Below are 14451 nucleotides of genomic sequence, written 5' to 3' on the forward strand. Positions count from 1 at the left end.
AGCTTTATACTGAAATACTGGAATTCAGCGGGCATCAAGAAGGACACAGTAACTCAAAAAAGCAAAAAATAAATAAAAGATAGAGTGACAAAAATATCGAGACAATAAAGAAGAAAAATAGACAACAGAGAAGAAGAATATTGAATGAAGTTGAAAAAAATAGTGAAAAAATGTATGTTTTAGGTAGGGATTGGGGAAAATTTAAGGGATTGGTTTAGGTTATGTTTTTAGTTAGGTTTAGAGTGAGACTAAGGTATGATGACGAGGCAAGGTAGGATGTATGGCTTAATATATGTACTAGGGTTAGGATTATAGTAAGAGGTAGGAAGGGCTAAGGAATTGGGCTTCGGTTAGATAAAATGTAAGGGTTGTGTTATAGTTCGAGTAAGGGATGGTGTAATGAAATCTGTGATGGAAGGTGCTTTGGTTATGGTTGGATCAAGGATTCATGTTAGAATTGGAGTAAGTGGTAGGGCTTAGGTAAAACATGGGTTAAGGTTAGCTTTAGGGGTGGAGTTAGGTTAGATTTAGGGGTATATTCACAAGAACGTGTGATATCTACCGCAAGAGTAGCGTAACTCAACTTTCAACATCACAGCCTATCGCGGGAAAATAACCCCGTGGAACATGGAATTCACAACGCGGCGGTAGCATGCGATAGTCTGCTGAAACCGCGGACAATGTCCGCGATACAACCACCTCCATGGAGAAAAAAACACAAACCACAACACTAAAAAACCTGCGATGAGCCAAAGCGCGATGGGGAAATCAGCGATAAGCAGCTACAGGCCTGCAATACACACCTGGCAGGCGGGAAAAAGCACCATAAAAGCAGAAAAAACACTCAAACACAAACTGACCAACACCCAAACACCAAGGAGCCAGCCGGAGCAGGCGCAGTGGACGAGCGCAACTCCACAAGTACCCCAGATGACCAGCCCGGGACCTTGGGGACAGGGAAGGGCAAGGACAAGAATAAGAGGAAGATGAAGTTCAGTCCGCAGGCGAACAGGATCTTAGTCACGGAGGTGATGGAACACCATCAACAACTGTTTGTCACCTCCAACTTGTCATTTGGCACCAAAAATGGAATCTGGCGGGACATCGTGGACAAGGTGAATGCTATCGGTGAGCACAAGAGGACAATGGATGAGGTCAAGAGGTGATGGAATGACATCAAGTGGAGGACCAAGGAGAAACTCTCTGCCAACCAGAAGGCAGCAACACAGACTGGAGGTGGGGGCCCAGCACCACAGCTTGAGATGGATGACATGGAGGAGTTGGTGGAGACAGTCATCAGTGTGGATACTGTGGCCGGAGTCGGGGGATCGGACACTGCTCAACAGGATACAATACAACCGCAACAGGGTGAGTGACCACCGGGTACTAGGGGGGTGGGTGTAGATGGGCACAATGGCACACATGCACAAACAAGCAGAGTACAGTGCACACCCACAATGACTCTGGGACCCCGCCTAGATACACATACTGTCACAATGTACAATGCCATGCTGTCTGAAAATCAACATGTACCATGCAGCTACATACATGTGGACACATTGTAATACACCATCTCGCCTTCACATCGCAGGAGCACCGTCAACACCTCCTGAAGAGCAGTCCCAGCCACTCTTCACTGATGACGAGGAGGACAACACCAGCATCAACACCCAAACCAAGACATCATTGACATCATCCGCCGCTCACCTCCAGGATCAGGGCAGCCCAGCTACATCGAGGAGACCTCACCTACCACCCAAAGCAACAAGCAGGAGGCACCCACAGCCCCGGCACTCCCCCAAGACCACCAGGAACAACACATGGCCTTCCAACACTGTGTGCTGGAGTGCCAAAGGGAGACAGCAGAGCAGGTGCGGTTGGGCTTCGGCATCATGGCAGCCAAACTTCGCGCCATCCTTGGGTGTGTAGGCCCGCTGCAGGTCTCCAACGAGCCCTGACTGATGATGCTGGAGTTATGACGCGGAGAGAAGAACACTTGTCCGCTCAGAGTGGCTCCAGCGAAACCAGCCGTGAGCTGGCACACATGCGGAGGCTCATGGAGGACATAGTGTGGATGGAGGCGAAAAGGAAGGCAGCCACCGCTGCACATCAGCAGAATGTAGCTGGGATCTACCATGCTCTGCAGATCCTCATCATGGCATTGCTTCCACAAGGCGTGGCGATGATGAATGCTGCTGTGCCCACACCATCCACATCTCTGCCACCTGCTGTGTCTCTGCCTCCCAGTGCGGAAGGCCTAAGCACTCCGGCACCTGAAGTGTCAGTGGCACACAGTGCGGCCGACAATCCACCTCCGGCCCCTGGTGTGTCAGTGGCACACAGTGCCACAGCCGGTACAGCAACACCCCCAGGTGGGGCAGAGCACATATCCGGGGACAAGGACGTGGATGTGCCTGTGATCAGAAGGACTCAATAGCATTCATTTCCGCCACCTGGCCTGTTTCTGCTTTGTCCTGCACATGGCCTCATGAACTTCCACTGACCCCAGATTCACACAGATGCACTCACCTTGGACTACGACATGGACTGCCACATCCTGTTTGATGACCAATGACACAGCGACCAGATTGCGGACTGCATCCCGCCTCTTCCACAGTACTTGTCATCCCCGGATGGACTCTTGCTGGCCCTCCACTGGCCCATATTGTCTAGTGTGTTCGGCATTGCCCTGTACTGCTCCAGCTGCAAAACTGCACTGGATGTGCAATAAACATCCAGTGACGCACTGCTGTGTCATGTCTTTCATCATTCATGTATGTATGTGTGGATGAATGTAGGGACAGTGATTTCTGTTGAGTCAATGATGCTCATCCTGTCTGACTTAAGATTTGCGTTATTGTTGCACCAAGTTGCGTGGTGCAACAGTGATGTAAACCTAGTTTAACTGTTCCCTGATGCACTATTTCATCGCTTTATAGAAGTTTGCATGTGATAGAACCCACAAACTGAGTGTGAAAATGTAGAAGTAAATAAGTAGAAATAAAAATGTTGCGGGTAACAAAAGTGTCTATCAGTACAATAATATAGAGATAAGTTGAATATTTTTACCACCATCTTGGGTGTCCATTGCCCTCTCCCTGTGTGACTGGGCAGCACAACAAGGTGACCTGCTGCACTGCCCTACACCACAAAAGTCATAAATATACCCCTTAGTGTGAAACAGCTCTGAGAGGTGCAAGCATAATTTGTAATATTTCAGTCGTCAAGCCATTGCTATTCGAGGGTCACTATTCGCAGGATATTCAGAGAGAGAGAGAGAGAGAGAACATTCTTTCTCCACAGAAGCCCAGCACATGATCTGCAATATGGCAGAGTGGCACAGCGCAGTGAAGATCATCTCAGGTGTCGCTACTTGCTTTTTCTATGTGTGGAAATATACTTTGGTTGCATTTTCTCACTGTTGGAAAGTGGATTATTAGTAGTGGTAAATATATATATACCACTGGCAATAAGGCCACCAACACAATATAGGGCACAGGAGAGGCCTCAGAAAATGATTCCGTGCTCAACCTTTGTTAGCTTGGCTGTGAGCAGGCAGGCTTAACTTCAGAAACAAGTATGCAAATCATTTAACAACACCACGTCAGTAAATAATTAAGACAAATCACACTATAAAAATCCAGCACCAATTTATAAAAACAGCAAATATTTGTATATTTAAAATGACACCAAAACAAAAGAAAATCCAATGTGGGGAACCAGAGATTATAATTTTTTAAAGATGTAGCACTATATAGCACATAGAAACCTATAGTGCCTATTGGGACATCTGGTGGTGCTAGACGAGGACAAAGTCAAAGTTTCAGGTTGACCGTGATGGAGCCCTTCATGGCTACCTCTCGCGGTAGGCCTTGGTCAAAGTTTTTACCTTTTTTGGAGCTTTCTCTGCCAGGGTCCCTCGAAGCTCCCCACCAGTCCGGATTCGGTGAGGGATCGCCGGCTTGCCTTGAGACAAGCTACCGGTCAAACCTATGGAAGTCAGACCTACAGAGCTTTCCAGCTGGATGAATGAGAGTTCCAGGCCGGCTCGCGGTTGAAGGTGGGTGGCATGACTCTCGCTGTTGGTCCTGGATCATCTCTTCTACCTTCGGACTTCAGTGAGGGTTTGCCAGCTTGGGATTTCAATCAACTCCCGGTCAAACTTTGAAAGTCAGACCTCTGGAGATTTTTCAGAGGGACGAACCTAGAGGGCAGGATGGCTCACGGTTGAGGTTTGCTGACTTGGATGGCTAGGTCGAGTCAATCCACTTATGGAGCTTTCTCCCAAAGTTGCTACAATCTTCTCCAAACTACTGGAACTTCTTCCTGACTTTGGTGGTCCCAAAGCAACAAAAACTTACTCCAAGGGTCTGCAAGCTCCAAGATGTTCCTAGAAAGTTTGAGAGTTCCATTCCCACAATCCACTTGGACAAAGCAACTACAAATCTTCTGCTGTCACTCCTGGCTGGGGATTCTTGGTGGTAATGGTCCAGGTGAGCTCTGATAACCTGAAACTTGCAGGGAGTACACTATTTAGTCCTTTTGAAGCAGATTTGATCCACAGGGCTGTAGTTTCAGATTGTGCAGCAGGCACAGTCAGTCAGAGTGCAGGGCCTGGTTAGTGCAAATCAAACTTTTAGCATGGCCTCTTCTTCTCCTTTGGTCTCAAGCAGCAGATCTGAGAGGCTCTGCCCCTCTCAGATACTTATTCAGTACTCTCTGGGTCAAGCAGGAGGACACTCCTGTCTAATGAGGTACAGGGCAACACCCCAGAGCATGACCATTTCCTCCAGAGTGTGGCACTATGGTCTCCCAGAGAGCACTATTCCCTGCAAAGACATTGGGGGCATATTCTGAGACCTGCTACTCACCCAGATACCGGACGCTCCTTCCTGCCTGCCCGAGTCCTCCCGCTGCCGCGTGCACCATCTCCAGCGGCCGGCGAGCGGAAAACTCGGTTACCCAGCAACCCCTGCGGCAGCGCCACCAGAAGACGTCATTGTAGGCGCCTGGAGGCGCTTAAAGATCGGGCTCCCTCGACAGAGAGGTGTAAATCCCTGCAAAGACATTGGGGGCATATTCTGAGCCCTGCTACTCACCCAGATACCGGATGCGCCTTCCTGCCTGCCCGAGTCCTCCCGCTGCCGCGTGCACCATCTCCAGCGGCCGCCGAGCGGAGTACTCGGTTACCCAGCAACCCCTGCGGCGGCGTCACCAGAAGACGTCATTGTAGGCGCCTGGAGGCGCTTAAAGATCGGGCTCCCTCGACAGAGAGGTGTAAATCCCTGCAAAGACATTGGGGGCATATTCTGAGCCCTGCTACTCACCCAGATACCGGACGCGCCTTCCTGCCTGCCCGAGTCCTCCCGCTGCCGCGTGCACCATCTCCAGCGGCCGCCGAGCGGAGGACTCGGTTACCCAGCAACCCCTGCGGCGGCGTCACCAGAAGACGTCATTGTAGGCGCCTGGAGGCGCTTAAAGATCGGGCTCCCTCGACAGAGAGGTGTAAATCCCTGCAAAGACATTGGGGGCATATTCTGAGCCCTGCTACTCACCCAGATACCGGACGCGCCTTCCTGCCTGCCCGAGTCCTCCCGCTGCCGCGTGCACCATCTCCAGCGGCCGCCGAGCGGAGGACTCGGTTACCCAGCAACCCCTGCGGCGGCGCCACCAGAAGACGTCATTGTAGGCGCCTGGAGGCGGTTAAAGATCGGGCTCCCTCGCAACACGGGACGCCGGGCGAAGCACAGGCAAAGGGCGGGCCGTCTGTGGCCGTCAGAGGCCGATTGAGGCCAGGCCGGGCCTATTCTCTTGCATCCATCCTCCAACCCTTCCAACTGCTGGAATTTCTGCTTCAGGTATGAGCCCCGAATTAACTATTGTGGATAAGCCGGGGGGGCTGCCGTTAAAAGGTACTCTTGACAATTACTTCACCAAGGTCCTCATTGACTTAGAAAAGGAGACCACGCTATCAGAGCGAAGGGCGGAGCGCCGTCGCTCAGTAGAAAGTCTGAAAAACAAAAGTATAATAGATCCTACGCTGAATGCCCCTTTTCCTAATGGGGGGAATCCCAGCGGAACTGAAGATCTAACTCTGCAAGAGAGTGTCCCATTTTTGCTACGAGACTGTACCCCTACACCGTGTGCCTCTACTGGACAGACCTTGAGTCCTACTCCACTTTCTAGTCCTATCAGTTTAACAAGGGATTCAGTTAGTACGAATCGCACTTCTGACAAATTTAAACTTAAACGTAGTAAGAATAAAAGGCCAATTTTGCCTAAGGTACAAGGCCCACCACCCTGCAAAAGAAGACGCAAGGGGGGGCAATGCAAATACCTAAGATTTGTCACTCAGATTTTAGCAAGTCTCTCAAGCTCGGTATCACACCCGAACAGACTTTAGCACCTGCAGAAGACAAATTGTTAAATCTGACAGCCGATTCAATATCCCTGCACACTGGAATGGACATCGGCATTATTCTACCCGCCGATGCACCTGTAGAATCTACATTGAAATCAGCATATACTAGTGTCTCATTAGATAGCCTGGCACACTTAATTAGATCCTTCATTTTACCTATCATTGAAAGGTTCAAAAGTGTGGAGAAACGTCTTGAGGTTATGGAGTTGGGTGTTGGGAGGAAGGATAACTTACCTGAGGTCCTGGTGAGGGAGGCTGTGCCGCCCTTGATCCCGATCCCGGTCATACCAGCTATGTCCACTGCCCCTAAAGTCTCATCCCAACCCATTATAGTTACATCAAAATCCCCCAAAATGGCAGGTTCCATTCAACAAAAGCTATCTCCCCCTAAGCAGGCAAAAAAATCAGTTGTAATTCCCACGAGTAACATCATGAGGGATCAGGAAAAGGTACCTGCAGGGAAATTACGTGAGGTGAGGAGAGGCATCAGACACACAGGGGTTCCAACGAATAGGGTTCCATTAGCAGAACTCCCCCCGGAAGCTGTGCCTTATGTGGTTGTCTTAACAGGGGTTCCTGTATTGGCTGATAACAAGAGGGAATGGTTTGCCCAGCTGAAGAATAAAATTATGCATTGGTTTAGAGTATACAGACCAATGGCAAGTAACATCAATGGCGAAATAGTACATGTTCGCCGACTTCCTTGGCTGGGTAGTAGAAGTAAGGACATTGAGGGAGATGTAGTCGTAGTCAACTTTAGAGATTCGTGTGCGGTCAATTATATATTAAACTGGCCTGCAGGGAATGGTAACAACAGCATTATCCCCCGCCCTCTGACCTATTTCTATCCCAGATCCTTAGTGTTCGCCCCAAAATACACAAGTGGACAATCACATACCCATACATATTTTCCAACCCCATTTCACACCGGGCATTTGTTACATGCCCAATACCAAATGCCTGCTGCTGATCCCTACGGGTGGAATACTGTACCCCCCAGAGTCAATACAAATTTTAACAGAAACATGGACCATCTGAGGCCTTTCACGCCCCTGGAGACACTTAATAGGTTCGATGTGTTTAGTGGTATGGATGATTGCGACTGAAGTTTACAGTCGAGGTGGGGTATGGGTGGACAATCCCATACCACTAGTCCAGAAGGTGCAGCCCATGGGGTTTTAGAAGAAATCACTCCGTATCCCATGTTTCATCAGCTTCTGGGGGAGAAAAATGTAGAAGGGGAAGGAGAGGGCTCCACAATTCCACAAGAAGGATGTTTAAAGTTGATCTCATGGAATATAGCCGGGTTAAAAAATAAGCTACTAACCCCAGAGTGGGCGGCCTTTATGGCAACACATGACATATGCCTTATGCAAGAGACCTGGGCACTGGAAGAGAGCAGTAGCTCGTCTTTCGCAACATTTGACATCCTGGCCGTGTCTACAGGCAGAGGCCGCCCATCGGGTGGGTTGACAATTTGGATAGGTACCCACTTGGGTATCCGGGCGACCCAAATACAAACAAACTCATTGGATATACAGTGTGTCTTATTAAAACCCGCAAGCAAACCCAAAGTAGCAATAATAAATATCTACTCCAGACCATCCAGAAATGGACAAGAGTCGGAAACAATTAAAGCCCTGAATTCTTTTATCCAGAGGCTAGACCCCTCCATTTCAATAATTCTTGGGGGAGACTTTAATTGTCAATTCAAACCACTGGGAAGTCTGGAGCTGGGTGAGCAAGATGAGGTTGACGCAATTTGGCATATTCCTGAGCCCAATATTATCCCGGTTAGGGCATGGACTCCTTTAGCTCTCCAGATAAAATCCCTCTCCCTTGAAACATCTTTGCGGGCATGTAATGGGAGATTGGACCCTGATTCCCCAGCTATAGTTACGTTTAACCGAGTAGGGCAAACATCCATCATTGACTACCTTATGGTAGACGCCAAAAATTGGGATAAGCTAAAAGAATTTAGGGTCGTACAAAGACAAGATAGCGACCATAATGCCCTGGTTTTAACTCTTAAGCCGGGGTCCTTTGGTTTAACTAATCCGGTACCCGAACCCGCGGCGTTGATGCCTCCCCTCTTGTTGGCTAACAATAGAAGAAGGGTTAAATGGCCCCACCTAGTAAATTCACCATCCAGGCTAGCAAAAATGTATCAAGTTGCAATCCCACTTATCACCCAGATGGGTGATCTATCCTGTAAGCATCAGGTAGTGGAGACACACAGGCAGCTAGTTACGGTATTGGGGGACGTGTTCTACCCTGTAAAAGGAATTAAAAGGCGAGCCCCGAAATCTCACCCTTGGTTTGATGATGCATGCAAAAAACTAAAAAAGGAGCTACTTGCGGCAATCAAATCGAATGACAGAGTGAACATTAGGGCAACCAGACTGCTATATAAAAAGGAGCTCGCTAGGGGCAAGAGGGAGTGGGAAGAAGCCAGGTGGGAAGATCTAAGAGGGGCCCTACTAGCAAAAAACGCCAAATTATTCTGGGCAATAGTAAACTCTGGTGTAAAAGAGGGATGGGAGCCTCTTCAACCAAACATTGCTCCGTCAGTCTGGGAGGCGCACTTTGCTGCGCTTTACACCAGCCCGGAGACTGATACTAGTGAACACCTAAATGGGGCAGAGATATCGGTGGTAGATGATGCCCTCCGGATGTCCCGAGCCCCAGACCCCCTGCACGAGTATCGACTGCGGGGGGCCTCGGACTTGGGTTATCCGTTAGGCCACCGGGACGCCAGGGCAAGGGAGGGCCCTGGAGACACCGAGAGTATCTCAGTCAAAGAGGTGGAATCGGTGATCATCAGGCAACTACCCAACAAAGCCCCAGGCCTCGACAGACTACCAGGAGACCTTTTCCGCTCCCAGCCAAAAATCTGGGCCCCGTACTTGGCTGCTCTATTCAATGCTGTCCTTTGGGAAGCCAAGTTACCGGACACCTGGGCAGGAGCCAAGATTGTGCCAATCTTCAAGAAGGGCTGCCCCTTAGTGCCATCAAATTATCGGCCGATTAGTCTCCTGGATACTTCACAGAAGCTAATGGGCCAAGTCCTTTTGGACAGATTGTTGGGGTGGATGGAGGAGCAAAAAATATTGATTACCCTACAGGCCGGCTTCAGAGCTGGAATTTCGACCCTGGACCAAATTTTTAGGTTGCAGGTCCTTTTTTGGAAGACAGCAAGTGTAGAGGGTGGCAGCCTCTACCTTGTTTTCGTAGACCTGCGGGCTGCTTTCGACCTTGTCCCCAGGGAAAGCCTATGGAGGGTACTGAAAGAACTAGACCTCCCGCCCTATCTGCTAGACGTCCTGATGCGCTTCCATGCAGGGAATTACGCCAAGGTGAGATGCGGGAAGAAAGGGGAATTATCAGCCCACTTCCCCGTGACTAGAGGCGTACGCCAGGGCTGCGCCCTAGCTCCCACGCTCTTTAGTCTTTATATAAATGGCCTGGTGGGTGAACTGGATAGGGTCAGAGATAGGGATGCTCCTTGGTTGGCCACTGGCCGGGTACCCTGACTGAAGATTTCGGTTGGGGCCCACAGGTATCCAAATCTGCTTTGAGGTTGGCGCAGATCGGAGGGGGCATTGGCAAGTTCCACAGAACAACCCTGTTTAAGCCAGTTGTCCCAGCCCTAGAGATCTATGGGGCGCAAGCTAGACTAGCTGTGATGTATGGTGCAGAACTCTGGGGCCATAAGAGCACACCAAGCCTCCTCAAGGTGGAACAGGCCTTTATGCGGAACCTGATAGGCCTCCCCCAGAGTACCCCGCTCACACCCTTGAGACTAGATCTAGGCCTAGAGTCCATTTCAGAACTGCTAGCCACCCGACCTCTTCTGTATTGGAGAAGGCTCTGGACAGTGCCTGAGCTTGAGGATTATAGAGCTGAGTTCGCTGCAGTCTGGGGGTACCTAAAGACCAAGAATATCCCCTGGCTAGCCCATATCAAGGACCTTGTACATCAAATTGGTATGCCCCAATTATGGGAGACCCCGGAGGTGAGCTGCCCGAGAGTGAAGAGAATTGAGCTTTTGGCCTCCCTGAGACATTACAAACTCAGCCTTCTGTATAGCTCGACAACGCTGGGCAGTTTGTCTGCAGAGTATTTGCAGGTGAAACTGGTGCCTAAGAGGGAGGAGTTTCTGGACTTAATACAGCCTCCCCTTGCAACAAAACTTTATACACAATTAAGGCATGGTTGTCTACCTATTGGGGCATTTACTTGCAAATGGAATGGACGAGAAGAGGGAGTTTGCCCAGTTTGTAACAACACCAAAGAGGATACTGTCCACGTCTTATTCTTCTGCCCAGCCTACAGTACAATAAGGAGATGCTGGCTGGCACCGCTATGTAGAAGCCTTGGTTTAAGACAATGTGCACAAGCTGTCAGAATTTTATGATATGACACCTCCCCCTCTATTGTGTTTGCGGTATCCCGTTTTTTATATGGTATGTGGCGCAGAAGACTTACTTTAATGAACTGTAACAATCTGTGATTAACTGGGATGTTTTGATACCATTACTTTGATAACCTACTGTTTAATAACCTTTTAACCATGTATTTTATAATTATTTATGTATTCTATTCCGTGTATGTACATATTTTACTTGTGCTTTTATGGTCTATGACCGCAATAAAGTTATCAAGAAGACTATTCTTCCAAAGTTCAATATGGTTGAAGACTCAGCAGGGAGGCAAGAGCTAGCTAAACCAACCTCCAGGATGGCTCATCTCCATAGTCTCCCACCACCTATGCACATTTCTTCGTTAAGCCTGCCATCGGGCTGGGCTCAGAGAGTAGGGGTGTATATGAAACTGGGATCTTCTGTCTGTCCCATCCGTCCTTTGAAGAACATGGTTTACATCCCCCCCTTGCTCTGGCATTCCTATGCAGTAGAACCCAGGTGCCACTAATCACATCATCAAAGCAGCCTGGCTAATCCACTTAACTCTGACCAATCAGGACAGATCACTGGAAGGCAGACTTTTGGATTACAGACACAAAAGTCTTATAACTTCTCTGTATATTGCAGGACAAAATCAACAACAAAATATTGTTGGATTCATCAATACAATTCTCCTAAATCCTTGAGTGATATTTTCTGTAAAGCCTAGCATTAGTTATTAAATAACTGGGGATCTGCAATTGGGAAAATTAACTGGGCCATTTCTCCACCCCCAGAGCTTATAAAAACATCTTTAATAAGGACCCTGCCTATATCTACAGCCCCCCCTCCCCCGGAACACCTAGGGGAGACTTTAGGGGTTCTGAATATACCAACAATATGGGGATCTTCACTCCTCAGTGTTACTAGCACAAACTTCAATTTAAGAAAGCCCTTTACTACAATGATGGAAGTGAAATGTGCAATTTGACTATTACCAAGGCATATAAAACCTCATTTAAAAGGGTCAGCCTTATAAATAACTGCCCCCCTTTTGCCTGGAACACATAGGGGAGAGCCTGGGGGTACCTAATATGCCAGAGCATTGCAGTTTATTAATTTTCAAGTGCCCCAAACACAAAGTCAAATTCTGCACAATTTACATGTTAAGAGCTGTCTTGCAACACAGGGCTGCTTTTAAACTGACCTCAGGCTTCAGCAGTGCAAACATGCATGTTCAGAAAGGGCTGCTGGCTCTAAACTGCCATGCCCTAATATAAACTAGGGATTTAAAGGTAATTTTATTCCCCCGACCTATTATGGACTAGGACCTTATAGAGTAGGCCATGCCAATCTAGTGTATGTAGGTGTTATCACTGTATTCTAAGTGTTTTTGCTGCATAGCACTGGCCATGGGCCTCGATAGGCAGAGCCCAGGGACAGTCAGAGTCAGTTACCACCAGTATCAGTCGCAACAAATAAACTTGCCCAGGTCACAAGGGTGACTTAGCAACATAGACACTGCTGTGTCAAGTCGCAGAACTCATTGGTTCTGATCAACCTTCCCACTACCGTGTAATGGGAATAGTCGCACTATGAAGGCTGCATAGTGGGGTGTGTGCCTCAGGTCATGCCATGCCTGTGTCTGGACATTGAATATTTTGCTGCTTGGTAGCCATAGTTTTAAAATGCAGACATGCAAGTAATATGGATAAATACGGTCGCTCATCAGAGCTGAGAGCCAAACACTGAATGGCTGTAGTTGTACCATGAGAGATAATCCACTATGTGACAGACAGGTCAAACAGAGTAATGTCAGAAGGGGGTCATGTATTGCCCCAGTCTATTTGTGCTGTGAATGACACTTGTCAAAGCTACAGCTAGAGGGTGCTGACCACAAGTCTCATTTTAATAATATTTGTGTACTGTTCTTGTATTTATTTCAAATGTCTGGTAGACAACTAATGTTGTCTCGAGGTCTGACCTCAATATCATGGATGTGCCAAAACATATAATATACATTTAAGTAAAGTGAGTGAATGTAAATTTGGAAACATTAGACACATTGAATATCAGTGGCGGGTCTCGGATGTAGTGCTAACCGGGCGGTGATGCAGGGCGGGGGAGAGGCAGGGTGGGGGGGGGGGCAGTAAACTCCATATTATGGCTCAACGGGGGTAAGTATACAAATAAATAAATAAAACGAATTTCAATGTGCGAGCTGCATCGCATTTGGCATAGCATTTCATTGCGCGTGATGCATCATATTTGGTGATGCAGCGCGCTCAACAAAATGTATTTTATTTATTTATTTGTATACTTAACTCCGTTGGGCATTAATACGGAGTTTACTCCCCCCACCCTGTCCTTCCCGTGCCCTGCGTCACTGCTCGGCAGCACTCCCTCCAGGAGCAGCTACTGCTCCTCTGGCATAAAATTTGGACCTCGGAGGATACCATGCTAAATGGTGAGGTCATTAGGGATTGTCTTAAATCATCTTTTTACCTCAAACTCCTTGGCTGAATTATATTTAAAAAATGTGTCTGGAATTGGGTCATCCTGAATATTTTGACTTCCTGATACATTGAAGCACATTAACAATAAGGATCAAAACAAAGTCCTCTTTATCTTTGTTTGTGGACTTTCGATTGACTACAGAACTCTTAAAACCTAGCTTTCTTAAAAATCTTAAAAATCAAATGATTTTGGTCAATTGTGATATTCAACTGTGCCTCAATTTTAAGCAGAATGCCCATCATAGGTTTGTTTTAAATCACTTAAGGCTGGATATATTCCATTAGTTGATACTCTTTCCTTTTGTAAACAATTGGTCCCAATTAGTAGTCAAATATCCCTGTGACGATTTGTCAAACCAAAGCACTTTGCATACTGTCTTTCTTATTAAATTTTAAAAGGACTTGAGGAAGAGCTTTATATTACCCACCATAAGAGAGCTAACATTTGTACAATGTCGTTCTGCTAATTTATTTCTGCGATCTCTACCCACATTATCTATCAGTTGTATTATGTCAAGTTACTTATGGGCAGTGATTAAATACAGGAAATCCTTGTATATCCATAATGATCCTGTCACTTCAGGATGACCGTGTATATTTTGCGCTGTTTGCACCTAACAATCATTACGTAATTTTTGCTTTTTTTTAAAAAATTGTTAATGATGCAGTGTACTGTGCTTTGTATGCTTTTCAGGAATTTAACACAAAAAATTGAATAAAGCTTATTTGACTTGACTTATTTTTATTATATTTATTTATGAAATGAATGAAGTGCTTGGAGTCTCCTTTCATTCTGAGGGAAAGATTTAGTGCAGCTTCATGGTTCGTGAGATAACTGGAGTGCAACTTGGTTAAGAAATTAATGGGTCTGATATTCTTCAGAGATGGAACCTGTGTTGTGTGTTGAGTTGTGTTGAAAGCAAGCTTAACAAGTTCCCTTTCATCAGTTTCCTATACATAATGCAGTTAGGTTTAGTTCTCAGACTGTGTTTAAGTGCTCTCCAGAGTCTTGATAGTTGTACCCTGATAACTGTGCCTCTATGTTTCATCTTCTTGAAGGGTCGTTGGTTGTTCCGGTGGGCAGAAAAAGAGGGTAGGTTTCTGGTTTGGA

The sequence above is a fragment of the Lissotriton helveticus genome, chromosome 4_1 (assembly GCF_964261635.1).
Source record: "Lissotriton helveticus chromosome 4_1, aLisHel1.1, whole genome shotgun sequence".
Classification (NCBI taxonomy): Eukaryota; Metazoa; Chordata; class Amphibia; order Caudata; family Salamandridae; genus Lissotriton; species Lissotriton helveticus.